The 14,740-nt window shown below is 48.9% G+C and overlaps 10 non-coding genes across 10 annotated transcripts; all 10 read left to right on the top strand.

Annotated features, from left to right (window-relative positions):
* The first annotated feature begins 434 nt into the window (after window positions 1-434).
* On the top strand, window positions 435-507 carry trnav-aac (transfer RNA valine (anticodon AAC)). The gene has a single exon. It is a non-coding gene; the product is annotated as a tRNA-Val (tRNA).
* A 972-nt stretch (window positions 508-1,479) lies between these two features.
* On the top strand, window positions 1,480-1,552 carry trnav-cac (transfer RNA valine (anticodon CAC)). Its single transcript has one exon. It is a non-coding gene; the product is annotated as a tRNA-Val (tRNA).
* Window positions 1,553-3,084: 1,532 nt separating this feature from the next.
* trnav-cac (transfer RNA valine (anticodon CAC)) lies at window positions 3,085-3,157 on the top strand. Its single transcript has one exon. It is a non-coding gene; the product is annotated as a tRNA-Val (tRNA).
* A 2,188-nt stretch (window positions 3,158-5,345) lies between these two features.
* trnad-guc (transfer RNA aspartic acid (anticodon GUC)) lies at window positions 5,346-5,417 on the top strand. The gene has a single exon. It is a non-coding gene; the product is annotated as a tRNA-Asp (tRNA).
* A 499-nt stretch (window positions 5,418-5,916) lies between these two features.
* trnav-aac (transfer RNA valine (anticodon AAC)) lies at window positions 5,917-5,989 on the top strand. The gene has a single exon. It is a non-coding gene; the product is annotated as a tRNA-Val (tRNA).
* A 215-nt stretch (window positions 5,990-6,204) lies between these two features.
* trnav-cac (transfer RNA valine (anticodon CAC)) lies at window positions 6,205-6,277 on the top strand. Its single transcript has one exon. It is a non-coding gene; the product is annotated as a tRNA-Val (tRNA).
* Window positions 6,278-10,598: 4,321 nt separating this feature from the next.
* Window positions 10,599-10,670, top strand: trnad-guc (transfer RNA aspartic acid (anticodon GUC)). The gene has a single exon. It is a non-coding gene; the product is annotated as a tRNA-Asp (tRNA).
* A 499-nt stretch (window positions 10,671-11,169) lies between these two features.
* trnav-aac (transfer RNA valine (anticodon AAC)) lies at window positions 11,170-11,242 on the top strand. Its single transcript has one exon. It is a non-coding gene; the product is annotated as a tRNA-Val (tRNA).
* A 981-nt stretch (window positions 11,243-12,223) lies between these two features.
* On the top strand, window positions 12,224-12,296 carry trnav-cac (transfer RNA valine (anticodon CAC)). Its single transcript has one exon. It is a non-coding gene; the product is annotated as a tRNA-Val (tRNA).
* Window positions 12,297-13,828: 1,532 nt separating this feature from the next.
* trnav-cac (transfer RNA valine (anticodon CAC)) lies at window positions 13,829-13,901 on the top strand. The gene has a single exon. It is a non-coding gene; the product is annotated as a tRNA-Val (tRNA).
* The last annotated feature ends 839 nt before the right edge of the window (window positions 13,902-14,740 follow it).

Genomic DNA, 14,740 nt, shown 5'->3' with positions numbered 1-14,740 from the left:
GAGTTATTACGTAACTGCAGTGGTTTTTGTGTGACAGTTTGTGTTAACTGCAGGCAGTGGAATTCCACCCTATTAACTAAATTATAAATGAATTAGTTTGCTCATTTGTTACTCCATATTCGCAACAGAAATGGTGCCTCATCGGAATTGAAGTGAACTATGATGTTGGTGGATTTCAAGTTTGGAGTTGTTGTGGCACATTGGTGTTGAATGCAGAACTGAAATCCACAAACTTTTTCTCAGCCACTTTTAAAAACTCGTCTCCGTCGCCAGTCCGTGATGCCACTTTTTGCAAGACGGCTCTGGTGCAACAGTCAAGCGAGTTTCTATAGTGTAGTGGTTATCACGTTCGCCTCACAAGCGATAGGTCCCCGCTTCAAAATTAGTCCGTGATGCAACTTTCTGCAAGACGGGTCGCTTGTGGCAGACAGCAGGTTTCCATAGTGTAGTGGTTATCACATTCGCCTAACACGCGAAAGGTCCCCGGCTCGAAACCGGGTGGAAACAGACTGCATCAATGGTTTTGTCAGCCCCTTTGAAAAACTATTCGCCAGTCCGTGATGCCACTTTTTGCAAGACGGCTCCCGCTTCACAGCCAGACAAGTTTCCATAATGTAGTGAATGTAGTAGCCATAATGTAGCTTGAACAGGTCGTGGTCGCCGCTCCTGTAGGCCTCCTCCTTGACTTTGTGCAGCCTCCTGAGGTTCGGTGTAAACCAAGGTTTGTCGTTGTTGTACGTGCAGAAGGTCTTAGTCTGCACACACAATCCTCACAAAAACTTATGTATGATGTGACAGTGTCAGTGAGTTCATGCAAGTCTGAAGTTGCAGCCTCGAAAACTCCCCAATCGGTGCAGTCAAAGCAGGCTTGGAGGTCCTGCCTTGACTCCACTGTCCATTTCCTCACAGTCCTCACCACAGGCTTAGAAATTTTTAGTTTCTGCCTGTAGGCCGGGATCAGATGAACTAGACAGTGGTCCGAGAGTCCTAAAGCTGCACGAGCCACAGAGTGGTATGCATCCTTGATCACGGTGTAGCAGTCCAGAGTCTGTGCCCCTCTGGTGGGACACGTTACATGCTGTCTGTATCTGGGGAGTTTGTAACGTATAGTGGACAGTATCTCCGCCTGTCACGCGGAAGACCGGGGTTCGATTCCCCGACGGGGAGTTACTTTGTTTATGTGAACTTAGGTATGCTGTCTATCAAAAGTGTGTTGACCTGTGTTTGCAGCAGAGTTATTACGTAACTGCAGTGGTTTTTGTGTGAAATCCACAAACCTTTTGTCAGCCACTTTTAAAAATCCGTCTCCGTCGCCAGTCCGTGATGCCACTTTTTGCAAGACGGCTCTGGTGCAACAGTCAAGCGAGTTTCCATAGTGTAGTGGTTATCACGTACGCCTCACAAGCGAAAGGTCCCCGCTTCAAAATTAGTCCGTGATGCAACTTTTTGCAAGACGGCTCTCGTGGGGCAGCCAGGCAAGTTTCCATAGTGTAGTGGTTATCACGTTCGCCTCACACGCGAAAGGTCCCCGGTTCGAAACCGGGTGGAAACAAGCCATGATAATCTTTTTGTCAGGCCCTTTGAAAAATTCTTTGTGTGCGAGGTTCGCCCTGTTAAGATCACCCAGAACAATAATTAGTGAATTTGGTAGAAGTTTCTGTTACCTGGTCAGCCAGCATCTGCGTGGCGTCACTCGCACGTACGTGTGGTGGAATGTAAACAGCCGCCATGACGATTGAGGAGAACTCCCGTGGTGAATAGAACGGCCGGCAGTTCATGAAAAGTGTTTCTAAGAGAGGGCTGCAAAACTCTTTCAACACCGTGACATCAGTACACCAACGTTCATTAATGTAGAAACAGAGACCACCTCCCTTTGATTTTCCGGAGAACTCCGCGCTGCGATCTGCACGAGTTAGCCTAAACCCCGCTAGTTCCACGGCGTGTTGGGGGGTTCGTTCGCAGAGCCACGTTTCAACAAAGCACAGCGCGGCCGATCTGCTGAAGTCCGTGTTCCTTGAAGTGAGGAGCAGCAGTTCGTCCATCTTGTTCGCCAGGGAGCGGACATTCGCCAGATGAATTGACGGTAGGGCAGAACGGAACCCTCTCTCCCTCAGCTTTACGAGTGCTCTGGCTCGTTTTCCGCGCCGCCGTCGCACTAGCTTGTATAGCACCGCCGCTCCGGCTAGAATCTCCGACAAACAGTCTGAATCAGAGAGAACAGGAGAGAAAATACCAGAAGAAGACTGTCCAATGTTTAACAGCGCTTCTCTGGTAAAGGTGATCCGGGATGGACAGCAGAGGACACAGAAAACACACAAAATAAGACAAAGAAACAGAGAGCGACTCACCGTGGCTGCCATCCGCGGCGCCATCATACTACTACTACTACTACTACTACTACTGGAAAACAGGGACAAATGTTTGCAATCCAACAGAGTTATACACATTGAATTTCCAACTACACAATTAGTTACCTATAATAATTCAATTTAATTAAAGCCACAGTGGCAATATCTTGCTGATCGATTGTCCTTTCATGCTTCTGGTTATCAAATTCAAGCGCGTGTGAAAATGCTATATAAATAAAGATCATGTTGGCATATCTATTAAAAACAAACATCTTAATCAGTGGTTCTTAACCTACCACTATGCGGCCGGTTCTAGTGACAAGTCACAAAAGACCCTAATCCATACAAGCGTTTCTCGTTAGTATAGTGGACAGTATCTCCGCCTGTCACGCGGAAGACCGGGGTTCGATTCCCCGACGGGGAGTTACTTTGTTTATGTGAACTTAGGTATGCTGTCTACCAAAAGTGTGTTGACCTGTGTTTGCAGCAGAGTTATTACGTAACTGCAGTGGTTTTTGTGTGAAATCCACAAACCTTTTGTCAGCCACTTTTAAAAATCCGTCTCCGTCGCCAGTCCGTGATGCCACTTTTTGCAAGACGGCTCTGGTGCAACAGTCAAGCGAGTTTCCATAGTGTAGTGGTTATCACGTACGCCTCACAAGCGAAAGGTCCCCGCTTCAAAATTAGTCCGTGATGCAACTTTTTGCAAGACGGCTCTCGTGGAGCAGCCAGGCAAGTTTCCATAGTGTAGTGGTTATCACGTTCGCCTCACACGCGAAAGGTCCCCGGTTCGAAACCGGGTGGAAACAAGCCATGATAATCTTTCTGTCAGGCCCTTTGAAAAATTCTTCTCCGGGGCCAGTCCGTGATGCAAGTTTTTGTCTCTTGCGTACGTCCATGATGCCACTTTTTGCAAGACGGCTCCTATATAAAATAGTCAGGCCAGTTTCCATAGTCAAAGTCAAGTCACAGTCTGCTTTATTGTCAATCCCTTCATATGTCAAGACACAAAAAGAAACCGAAATTCCGTTTCCTCTATCCCACGGTGACGAGACATAGTACACGATAGACATACAAGTAGACGACACAAAATAAAAACAAGAAGGCATAAACAATAAATAATGAATAAATAATTAGTGATGAATAAATAATAAACAAATAACACAATAAATAAGAGGCGCAGAACTGAGCCAGTGTGCATACAGCAGACAGTAAGCATAGCGCAAAGTACAGGACGCTACGCAGAAAGGGGGAGAGAGTTCAGGATCCTAACAGCCTGGAGTATGAAGCTGTTGGTGAGCCTGGTGGTGCGGGAGCGCAGGCTCCTGTACCTCTTCCCAGAGGGCAGAAGCTCAAACAAAGAGTGAGCGGGGTGACTCACATCACTCACAATCGTGGTCGCCTTGCGGGTGAGATGGGAGATGTAAATGTCTTTCAAGGACGGGAGTGAAGCACCAATAATCTTACCAGCCGTGTTCACTATGCGCTGCAGGGCCTTCAGGTTGTAGTCAGTGCAGCTGCCACCCCAAACAGCAATACAGCTGGAGAGGACGCTCTCAATGGTGCCACGGTAAAATGTAGTCATGACGGCCGGAGGAGCGCTCGCTCGCCTGAGTTTCCGCAGAAAGTACAGGCGGCGCTGGGCCTTCTTCGCCAGTGATGCGGTGTTGGTGGACCAGGAGGGATTCTCACTGATGTGCACCCCCAGGAACCAGGCGCTGCTCACTCTCTCCACCACAGCAACGTCGATGGTCAGTGGCAGGTGTTGGGTGTGACCCTTCCGGAAGTCAACAACAATCTCCTTGGTCTTGTCGACATTCAGCAGGATGTTGTTTTCCCTGCACCACGTAGTCAGAAGGTCAACCTCCAACCTGTATTGAGTCTCGTCTCCCTTGGTGATGAGACCCACCAGAGTCGTGTCATCAGCAAACTTCACTATGCGGTTGTCGCTGTAGGTTGCAGTGCAGTCATGCGTCAGGAGGGTGAAGAGCAGCGGACTGAGCACGCAGTCTTGGGGGGCCCCTGTGCTCAGCGTGATGCTGGCGGAGATTTTGTCGCCAACACGTACCACCTGTGGCCTCTGACAGAGGAAGTCCAGTGGCCAGTTGCAGAGGTAGGTACTGGTGGGGGGGAGAACGGATCGGATGTGCTCCATGACAAGCCCCTCAAAGCACTTCATGATGATGGACGTAAGTGCCACGGGGCGATAGTCATTGAAGCAGGACGGAGTAGGTTTTTTGGGCACAGGTACGATGGTGGCAGCTTTGAAACACGACGGGACGATGGCCTGCTGCAGGGAAGTGTTAAAGAAGACACCCGTCAGCTCACCAGCGCAGTCCTTCAGCGCTCGACCCGGGATGTTGTCAGGGCCCGCCGCCTTACAGATGTTGATAGCGGCAAGCGCCCCCCTCACGCTGTCGGCGGAGAGGCACAGGGGCAGCTCGTGTGAAGGGGGAGTGGCCTTCAGCGGGCAAGTGCTCTTCCGAGCGTCGAAGCGAGCAAAGAAGCGGTTAAGGTCATTGAGCAGACGGACGTCGCCCTCACAGCTCTGCGGCGCTGGCTTGTAGATCGTGATTGTCTGAATGCCCTGCCAAAGGCTCCGTGCGTCCCTGCTGTCCTTGAAGTGGGCGGTAATTTTGCAAGAGAACGCCCTCTTTGCCTTTTTGATGCCCCGGGACAGGTCGGCCCTCGCAGTCCTCAAGCACGCCTCATCCCCCCTCTCTACAGGTGTTGTTGTAGTGGTTATCGCGCTCGCCTCACAGGTGAAAGGTCTCCAGTTAGAAACCAGACGGAACCAAGTCATAATAGCTCTTTTGTCAGCGCATTTGACAAATTCGTCTCCAGGGCCAGTCCGTGATGCCACTTTTTGCAAGACGGCTCCCGCATCACAGTCAGACAAGTCTCCATAGCGTAGTGGTTATCAAGTTCGCCATACACACCAAAGGTCCCCGTTTCGAACCGGGTGGAAACAAGCGTCATGAACTTCTTCACACGTGTTCCTCGTTAGTATAGTGGACAGTATCTCCGCCTGTCACGCGGAAGACCGGGGTTCGATTCCCCGACGGGGAGTTACTTTGTTTATGTGAACTTAGGTATGCTGTCTACCAAAAGTGTGTTAACCTGTGTTTGCGGCAGAGTTATTACGTAACTGCAGTGGTTTTTGTGTGACAGTTTGTGTTAACTGCAGGCAGTGGAATTCCACCCTATTAACTAAATTATAAATGAATTAGTTTGCTCATTTGTTACTCCATATTCGCAACAGAAATGGTGCCTCATCGGAATTGAAGTGAACTATGATGTTGGTGGATTTCAAGTTTGGAGTTGTTGTGGCACATTGGTGTTGAATGCAGAACTGAAATCCACAAACTTTTTGTCAGCAACTTTTAAAAACTCGTCTCCGTCGCCAGTCCGTGATGCCACTTTTTGCAAGACGGCTCTAGTGCAACAGTCAAGCGAGTTTCTATAGTGTAGTGGTTATCACGTTCGCCTCACAAGCGATAGGTCCCCGCTTCAAAATTAGTCCGTGATGCAACTTTTTGCAAGACGGGTCGCTTGTGGCAGACAGCATGTTTCCATAGTGTAGTGGTTATCACATTCGCCTAACACGCGAAAGGTCCCCGGCTCGAAACCGGGTGGAAACAGACCGCATCAATGTTTTTGTCAGCCCCTTTGAAAAACTATTCTCTGGCGCCAGTCCGTGATGCCACTTTTTGCAAGACGGCTCTGGTGCAACAGTCAAGCGAGTTTCCATAGTGTAGTTGTTATCACGTACGCCTCACAAGCGAAAGGTCCCAGCTTCAAAATTAGTCCGTGATGCAACTTTTTGCAAGACGGCTCTCATGGGGCAGCCAAGCGAGTTTCCATAGTGTAGTGGTTATCACGTTCGCCTCACACGCGAAAGGTCCCCGGTTCGAAACCGGGTGGAAACAAGCCATGATAATCTTTTCGTCAGGCCCTTTGAAAAATTCTTCTCCGTGGCCAGTCCGTGATGCAACTTTTTGTCTCTTGCGCACGTCCATGATGCCACTTTTTGCAAGACGGCTCCTATATAAAATAGTCAGGCCAGTTTCCATAGTCAAAGTCAAGTCACAGTCTGCTTTATTGTCAATCCCTTCATATGTCAAGACACAAAAAGAAACCGAAATTCCGTTTCCTCTATCCCACGGTGACGAGACATAGTACACGATAGACATACAAGTAGACGACACAAAATAAAAACAAGAAGGCACAAACAATAAATAATGAATAAATAATGAGTGATGAATAAATAATAAACAAATAACACAATAAATAAGAGGCGCAGAACTGAGCCAGTGTGCATACAGCAGACAGTAAGCATAGCGCAAAGTACAGGACGCTACGCAGAAAGGGGGAGAGAGTTCAGGATCCTAACAGCCTGGAGTATGAAGCTGTTGGTGAGCCTGGTGGTGCGGGAGCGCAGGCTCCTGTACCTCTTCCCAGAGGGCAAAAGCTCAAACAAAGAGTGAGCAGGGTGACTCACATCACTCACAATCGTGGTCGCCTTGCGGGTGACATGGGAGATGTAAATGTCTTTCAAGGAGGGGAGTGAAGCACCAATAATCTTACCAGCCGTGTTCACTATGCGCTGCAGGGCCTTCAGGTTGTAGTCAGTGCAGCTGCCACCCCAAACAGCAATACAGCTGGAGAGGACGCTCTCAATGGTGCCACGGTAAAATGTAGTCAAGTCAAGTCAAGTTTAGTTGTATAGCCCTAAATCACAAGCAGTCTCAAAGGGCTTCACATAGACAGAAATTGACAATTATTCTCCAAGCATCCCCTGATCTTAAGCTCCCAAAAGGGCAAGGAAAAACTTAAAAACCCCTACTAGGGGAAAATAAGAAACCTTGAGAAGGGACCACAGATGGAAGGATCCCCCTTTCAGGATCACCAGGTTGGAATGGATGCAGAGATGGCACAAATGATACAACATGAACATCAATGAAATAAAAAGTGGATGTCCATGTCAGAGCAGAGGGCTGCCGAAGGAGCCCTCAATTGTCCTGGCAGTGTCTACGAGGAGGTTGAGCTGCAGTTCCCCCATCCTGAATTAACCCACGAGAATCCAGATAGCCGCTGTCAGCATGGGTGCCACCTAACCACCTCCCCGGCCGGGGAGGGAGGGAGTGGAGAGGGAGAGAAAACAAACTCCACCCGAATCGGCCACTACAGGTAAGTTAAAGGCCATGTCATAGAAATGTGTCTTTAGACGTGTCTTAAATGTTTCTACTGAGGTAGCAGTTCTAATATCCATTGGTAGGGCATTCCAAAGCTCTGGAGCCCGAATAGAAAATGCTCTAGAGCCTGCAGACATTTTCTTGGCTCTCGGTGCCACTAAAAGGGTAGCGTTTTGCGAACGAAGGTTACGAGACGGAACATAAGGAACAACTAGGTCGACGAGATATGAAGGCGCTAAGCCATGCAGTGATTTATAGGTTAATAGAAGAACCTTGAAATCACATCTTAAATGGACCGGGAGCCAATGTAAGTTGGCTAGTATTGGGGTAATGTGATCAAATTTTCTTGTCCGAGAGAGCAGCCTTGCAGCAGCATTTTGTACTAACTGTAGACTTTTGATGCGGGACTTAGGAAGACCCGACAATAGTACATTACAGTAGTCCAGGCGCGACGTGACGAACGCATGAATAACCGGTCGAGAGGATCGGACGAATCTTTGCAATATTACGAAGAAAAAACGCAATTCTGGTTATATTCTTAATGTGCTTTTGAAAGGAGAGAGTTTGGTCAAATATTACCCCGAGATTAGTTACAGTATCGCTTTGAGTGATAGTACGGTTATCTATAGTTATAGCGGTTTCCTTGAATAAGTGTTGATAACGAGTTGGCCCAATTATCAACATCTCAGTTTTATCTGGGTTAAGACGAAGGAAGTTGAAAGACATCCATTGCTTGATCTCCGCAAGGCACGCCTCAAGATTACAACAATCCCGCGGATCTGTCATCGATAACGGCATATATAATTGGGTGTCATCCGCATAGCATTGAAAACTAATATTATATTTGCGTATTATGTCGCCAAGCGGAATCATATAAATATTAAAAAGGATTGGTCCGAGAACCGATCCCTGTGGGACACCACACGTAACATTATAGAGCTCCGAGGACGCATTGCCATGGACCACTCGGTGCGTCCTGTTTGATAGATAGGAATGGAACCAGCCTAGTGCTGACCCTGAAATACCAACACAACTTTTAAGACGCCCTAATAAAATATCTAAGTCTACAGTGTCGAAGGCAGCACTAAGATCGAGTAGTAACAGTACAGACGAAGTGTTTGAATCCATAGCTATGAGGAGATCGTTAGTCACTTTAGCAAGTGCTGTCTCAGTGGAATGATTAGCTCTAAAACCAGACTGATTATTGGCGACCATGTAATCAATAAGCTGCTGCGCTACTAGTCATGACGGCCGGAGGAGCGCTCGCACGCCTGAGTTTCCGCAGAAAGTACAGGCGGCGCTGGGCCTTCTTCGCCAGTGATGCGGTGTTGGTGGACCAGGAGAGATTCTCACTGATGTGCACCCCCAGGAACCGGGCGCTGCTCACTCTCTCCACCACAGCACCGTCGATGGTCAGCGGCAGGTGTTGGGTGTGACCGTTCCGGAAGGCAACAACAATCTCCTTGGTCTTGTCGACATTCAGCAGGAGGTTGTTATCCCTGCACCACATGGTCAGAAGGTCAACCTCCAACCTGTATTGAGTCTCGTCTCCCTTGGTGATGAGACCCACCAGAGTCGTGTCGTCAGCAAACCTCACTATGCGGTTGTCGCTGTAGGTTGCAGTGCAGTCATGCGTCAGGAGGGTGAAGAGCAGCGGACTGAGCACGCAGCCTTGGGGGGCCCCTGTGCTCAGCGTGATGCTGGCGGAGATTTTGTCGCCAACACGTACCACCTGTGGCCTCTGACAGAGGAAGTCCAGTGGCCAGTTGCAGAGGTAGGTACTGAGGCCCAGCTTGTCAAGTTTGCTGATGAGACGTTGTGGCACAATGGTGTTGAAGGAAGAACTGAAGTCCACAAACAGCAATCTCACATACGAGTCCCTTCTCTCCAGTTGGGTGAGGGCAGAGTGGAGGGCAGAGCAGATGGCATCCTCAGAGGACCGTTTGGCTCGGTACGCAAACTGGAAGGGGTCAATGTTTGGGGGGGAGAACGGATCAGATGTGGTCCATGACAAGCCGCTCAAAGCACTTCATGATGATGGGCGTAAGTGCCACGGGGCGATAGTCATTGAAGCAGGACGGAGCAGGTTTCTTCGGCACAGGTACGATCGTGGCAGCTTTGAAACACGACGGGACGATGGCCTGCTGCAGGGAAGTGTTAAAGATGTCCGTGAAGACACCCGTCAGCTCACCAGAGCAGTCCTTCAGCGCTCGGCCCGGCATGTTGTCAGGGCCCGCCGCCTTACGGATGTTGATAGCGGCAAGCGCCCCCCTCACGCTGGCGGCGGAGAGGCACAGGGGCAGCTCGTGTGAAGGGGGAGTGGCCTTCAGCGGGCAAGTGCTGTTCCGAGCGTCGAGCAAAGAAGCGGTGCTTGTGGCAGATAGCATGAAAAGTGTTCATGAAAAGTGTTTCTAAGAGAGGGCTGCAAAACTCTTTCAACACCGTGACATCAGTACACCAACGTTCATTAATGTAGAAACAGAGACCACCTCCCTTTGATTTTCAAATTCAAGCGCATGTGAAAATGCTATATAAATAAAGATCATGTTGGCATGTCTATTAAAAACCAGAGGTAGGTAGGTAGCTGTCATTGAGCAGACGGACGTCGCCCTCACAGCTCTGCGGCGCGGGCTTGTAGATCGTGATTGTCTGAATGCCCTGCCAAAGGCTCCGTGCGTCCCTGCTGTCCTTGAAGTGGGCGGTAATTTTGCAAGAGAACGCCCTCTTTGCCTTTTTGATGCCCCGGGACAGGTCGGCCCTCGCAGTCCTCAAGCACGCCTCATCCCCCCTCTCTACAGGTGTTGTTGTAGTGGTTATCGCGCTCGCCTCACAGGTGAAAGGTCTCCAGTTAGAAACCAGACGGAACCAAGTCATACTAGCTCTTTTGTCAGCGCATTTGACAAATTCGTCTCCAGGGCCAGTCCATGATGCCACTTTTTGCAAGACGGCTCCCGCATCACAGTCAGACAAGTCTCCATAGCGTAGTGGTTATCAAGTTCGCCATACACACCAAAGGTCCCCGTTTCGAACCGGGTGTAAACAAGTGTCATAAACTTCCTCGTTAGTATAGTGGACAGTATCTCCGCCTGTCACGCGGAAGACCGGGGTTCGATTCCCCGACGGGGAGTTACTTTGTTTATGTGAACTTAGGTATGCTGTCTACCAAAAGTGTGTTAACCTGTGTTTGCGGCAGAGTTATTACGTAACTGCAGTGGTTTTTGTGTGACAGTTTGTGTTAACTGCAGGCAGTGGAATTCCACCCTATTAACTAAATTATAAATGAATCAGTTTGCTCATTTGTTACTCCATATTCGCAACAGAAATGGTGCCTCATCGGAATTGAAGTGAACTATGATGTTTGTGGATTTCAAGTTTGGAGTTGTTGTGGCACATTGGTGTTGAATGCAGAACTGAAATCCACAAACTTTTTGTCAGCCACTTTTAAAAACCCGTCTCCGTCGCCAGTCCGTGATGCCACTTTTTGCAAGACGGCTCTGGTGCAACAGTCAAGCGAGTTTCTATAGTGTAGTGGTTATCACGTTCGCCTCACAAGCGATTGGTCCCCGCTTCAAAATGAGTCCGTGATGCAACTTTTTGCAAGACGGGTCGCTTGTGGCAGACAGCAGGTTTCCATAGTGTAGTGGTTATCACATTCGCCTAACACGCGAAAGGTCCCCGGCTCGAAACCGGGTGGAAACAGACCGCATCAATGTTTTTGTCAGCCCCTTTGAAAAACTATTCTCTGGCGCCAGTCCGTGATGACACTTTTTGCAAGACGGCTCCCGCTTCACAGCCAGACAAGTTTCCATAATGTAGTGAATGTAGTACCCATATTGTAGCTTGAACAGGTCGTGGTCGCCGCTCCTGTAGGCCTCCTCCTTGACTTTGTGCAGCCTCCTGAGGTTCGGTGTAAACCAAGGTTTGTCGTTGTTGTACGTGCAGAAGGTCTTAGTCTGCACACACAATCCTCACAAAAACTTATGTATGATGTGACAGTGTCAGTGAGTTCATGCAAGTCTGAAGTTGCAGCCTCGAAAACTCCCCAATCGGTGCAGTCAAAGCAGGCTTGGAGGTCCTGCCTTGACTCCACTGTCCATTTCCTCACAGTCCTCACCACAGGCTTAGAAATTTTTAGTTTCTGCCTGTAGGCCGGGATCAGATGAACTAGACAGTGGTCCGAGAGTCCTAAAGCTGCACGAGCCACAGAGTGGTATGCATCCTTGATCACGGTGTAGCAGTGGTCCAGAGTCTGTGCCCCTCTGGTGGGACATGTTACATGCTGTCTGTATCTGGGGAGTTTGTAACGTATAGTGGACAGTACCTCCGCCTGTCACGCGGAAGACCGGGGTTCGATTCCCCGACGGGGAGTTACTTTGTTTATGTGAACTTAGGTATGCTGTCTACCAAAAGTGTGTTGACCTGTGTTTGCAGCAGAGTTATTACGTAACTGCAGTGGTTTTTGTGTGAAATCCACAAACCTTTTGTCAGCCACTTTTAAAAATCCGTCTCCGTCGCCAGTCCGTGATGCCACTTTTTGCAAGACGGCTCTGGTGCAACAGTCAAGCGAGTTTCCATAGTGTAGTGGTTATCACGTACGCCTCACAAGCGAAAGGTCCCCGCTTCAAAATTAGTCCGTGATGCAACTTTTTGCAAGACGGCTCTCGTGGGGCAGCCAGGCAAGTTTCCATAGTGTAGTGGTTATCACATTCGCCTCACACGCGAAAGGTCCCCGGTTCGAAACCGGGTGGAAACAAGCCATGATAATCTTTTTGTCAGGCCCTTTGAAAAATTCTTTGTGTGCGAGGTTCACCCTGTTAAGATCACCCAGAACAATAATTAGTGAATTTGGTAGAAGTTTCTGTTACCTGGTCAGCCAGCATCTGCGTGGCTTCACTCGCACGTACGTGTGGTGGAATGTAAACAGCCGCCATGACGATTGAGGAGAACTCCCGTGGTGAATAGAACGGCCGGCAGTTCATGAAAAGTGTTTCTAAGAGAGGGCTGCAAAACTCTTTCAACACCGTGACATCAGTACACCAACGTTCATTAATGTAGAAACAGAGACCACCTCCCTTTGATTTTCCGGAGAACTCCGCGCTGCGATCTGCACGAGTTAGCCTAAACCCCGCTAGCTCCACGGCGTGTTGGGGGGTTCGTTCGCAGAGCCACGTTTCAACGAAGCACAGCGCGGCCGATCTGCTGAAGTCCGTGTTCCTTGAAGTGAGGAGCAGCAGTTCGTCCATCTTGTTCGCCAGGGAGCGGACATTCGCCAGATGAATTGACGGTAGGGCAGAACGGAACCCTCTCTGCCTCAGCTTTACGAGTGCTCTGGCTCGTTTTCCGCGCCGCCGTCGCACTAGCTTGTATAGCACCGCTGCTCCGGCTAGAATCTCCGACAAACAGTCTGAATCAGAGAGAACAGGAGAGAAAATACCAGAAGAAGACTGTCCAATGTTTAACAGCGCTTCTCTGGTAAAAGTGATCCGGGATGGACAGCAGAGGACACAGAAAACACACAAAATAAGACAAAGAAACAGAGAGCGACTCACCGTGGCTGCCATCCGCGGCGCCATCATACTACTACTACTACTACTACTACTACTGGAAAACAGGGACAAATGTTTGCAATCCAACAGAGTTATACACATTGAATTTCCAACTACACAATTAGTTACCTATAATAATTCAATTTAATTAAAGCCACAGTGGCAATATCTTGCTGATCGATTGTCCTTTCATGCTTCTGGTTATCAAATTCAAGCGCGTGTGAAAATGCTATATAAATAAAGATCATGATGGCATATCTATTAAAAACAAACATCTTAATCAGTGGTTCTTAACCTACCACTATGCGGCCGGTTCTAGTGACAAGTCACAAAAGACCCTAACCTATACAAGCGTTTCTTGTTAGTATAGTGGACAGTATCTCCGCCTGTCACGCGGAAGACCGGGGTTCGATTCCCCGACGGGGAGTTACTTTGTTTATGTGAACTTAGGTATGCTGTCTACCAAAAGTGTGTTGACCTGTGTTTGCAGCAGAGTTATTACGTAACTGCAGTGGTTTTTGTGTGAAATCCACAAACCTTTTGTCAGCCACTTTTAAAAATCCGTCTCCGTCGCCAGTCCGTGATGCCACTTTTTGCAAGACGGCTCTGGTGCAACAGTCAAGCGAGTTTCCATAGTGTAGTGGTTATCACGTACGCCTCACAAGCGAAAGGTCCCCGCTTCAAAATTAGTCCGTGATGCAACTTATTGCAAGACGTCTCTCGTGGGGCAGCCAGGTAAATTTCCATAGTGTAGTGGTTATCACGTTCGCCTCACACGCGAAAGGTCCCCGGTTCGAAACCGGGTGGAAACAAGCCATGATAATCTTTTTGTCAGGCCCTTTGAAAAATTCTTCTCCGGGGCCAGTCCGTGATGCAACTTTTTGTCTCTTGCGCACGTCCATGATGCCACTTTTTGCAAGACGGCGCCTATATAAAATAGTCAGGCCAGTTTCCATAGTCAAAGTCAAGTCACAGTCTGCTTTATTGTCAATCCCTTCATATGTCAGGACACAAAAAGAAACCGAAATTCCGTTTCCTCTATCCCACGGTGACGAGACATAGTACACGATAGACATACAAGTAGACGACACAAAATAAAAACAAGAAGGCACAAACAATAAATAATGAATAAATAATGAGTGATGAATAAATAATAAACAAATAACACAATAAATAAGAGGCGCAGAACTGAGCCAGTGTGCATACAGCAGACAGTAAGCATAGCGCAAAGTACAGGACGCTACGCAGAAAGGGGGAGAGAGTTCAGGATCCTAACAGCCTGGAGTATGAAGCTGTTGGTGAGCCTAGTGGTGCGGGAGCGCAGGCTCCTGTACCTCTTCCCAGAGGGTAGAAGCTCAAACAAAGAGTGAGCGGGGTGACTCACATCACTCACAATCGTGGTCGCCTTGCGGGTGAGATGGGAGATGTAAATGTCTTTCAAGGACGGGAGTGAAGCACCAATAATCTTACCAGCCGTGTTCACTATGCGCTGCAGGGCCTTCAGGTTGTAGTCAGTGCAGCTGCCACCCCAAACAGCAATACAGCTGGAGAGGACGCTCTCAATGGTGCCACGGTAAAATGTAGTCATGACGGCCGGAGGAGCGCTCGCTCGCCTGAGTTTCCGCAGACAGTACAGGCGGCGCTGGGCCTT

The sequence above is a fragment of the Syngnathus typhle genome, linkage group LG1, assembly GCF_033458585.1.
Source record: "Syngnathus typhle isolate RoL2023-S1 ecotype Sweden linkage group LG1, RoL_Styp_1.0, whole genome shotgun sequence".
NCBI lineage: Eukaryota > Metazoa > Chordata > Actinopteri > Syngnathiformes > Syngnathidae > Syngnathus > Syngnathus typhle.
Note: the sequence above shows the minus strand (reverse complement) of the source record. Positions and strands in the feature narration are given on the sequence as shown.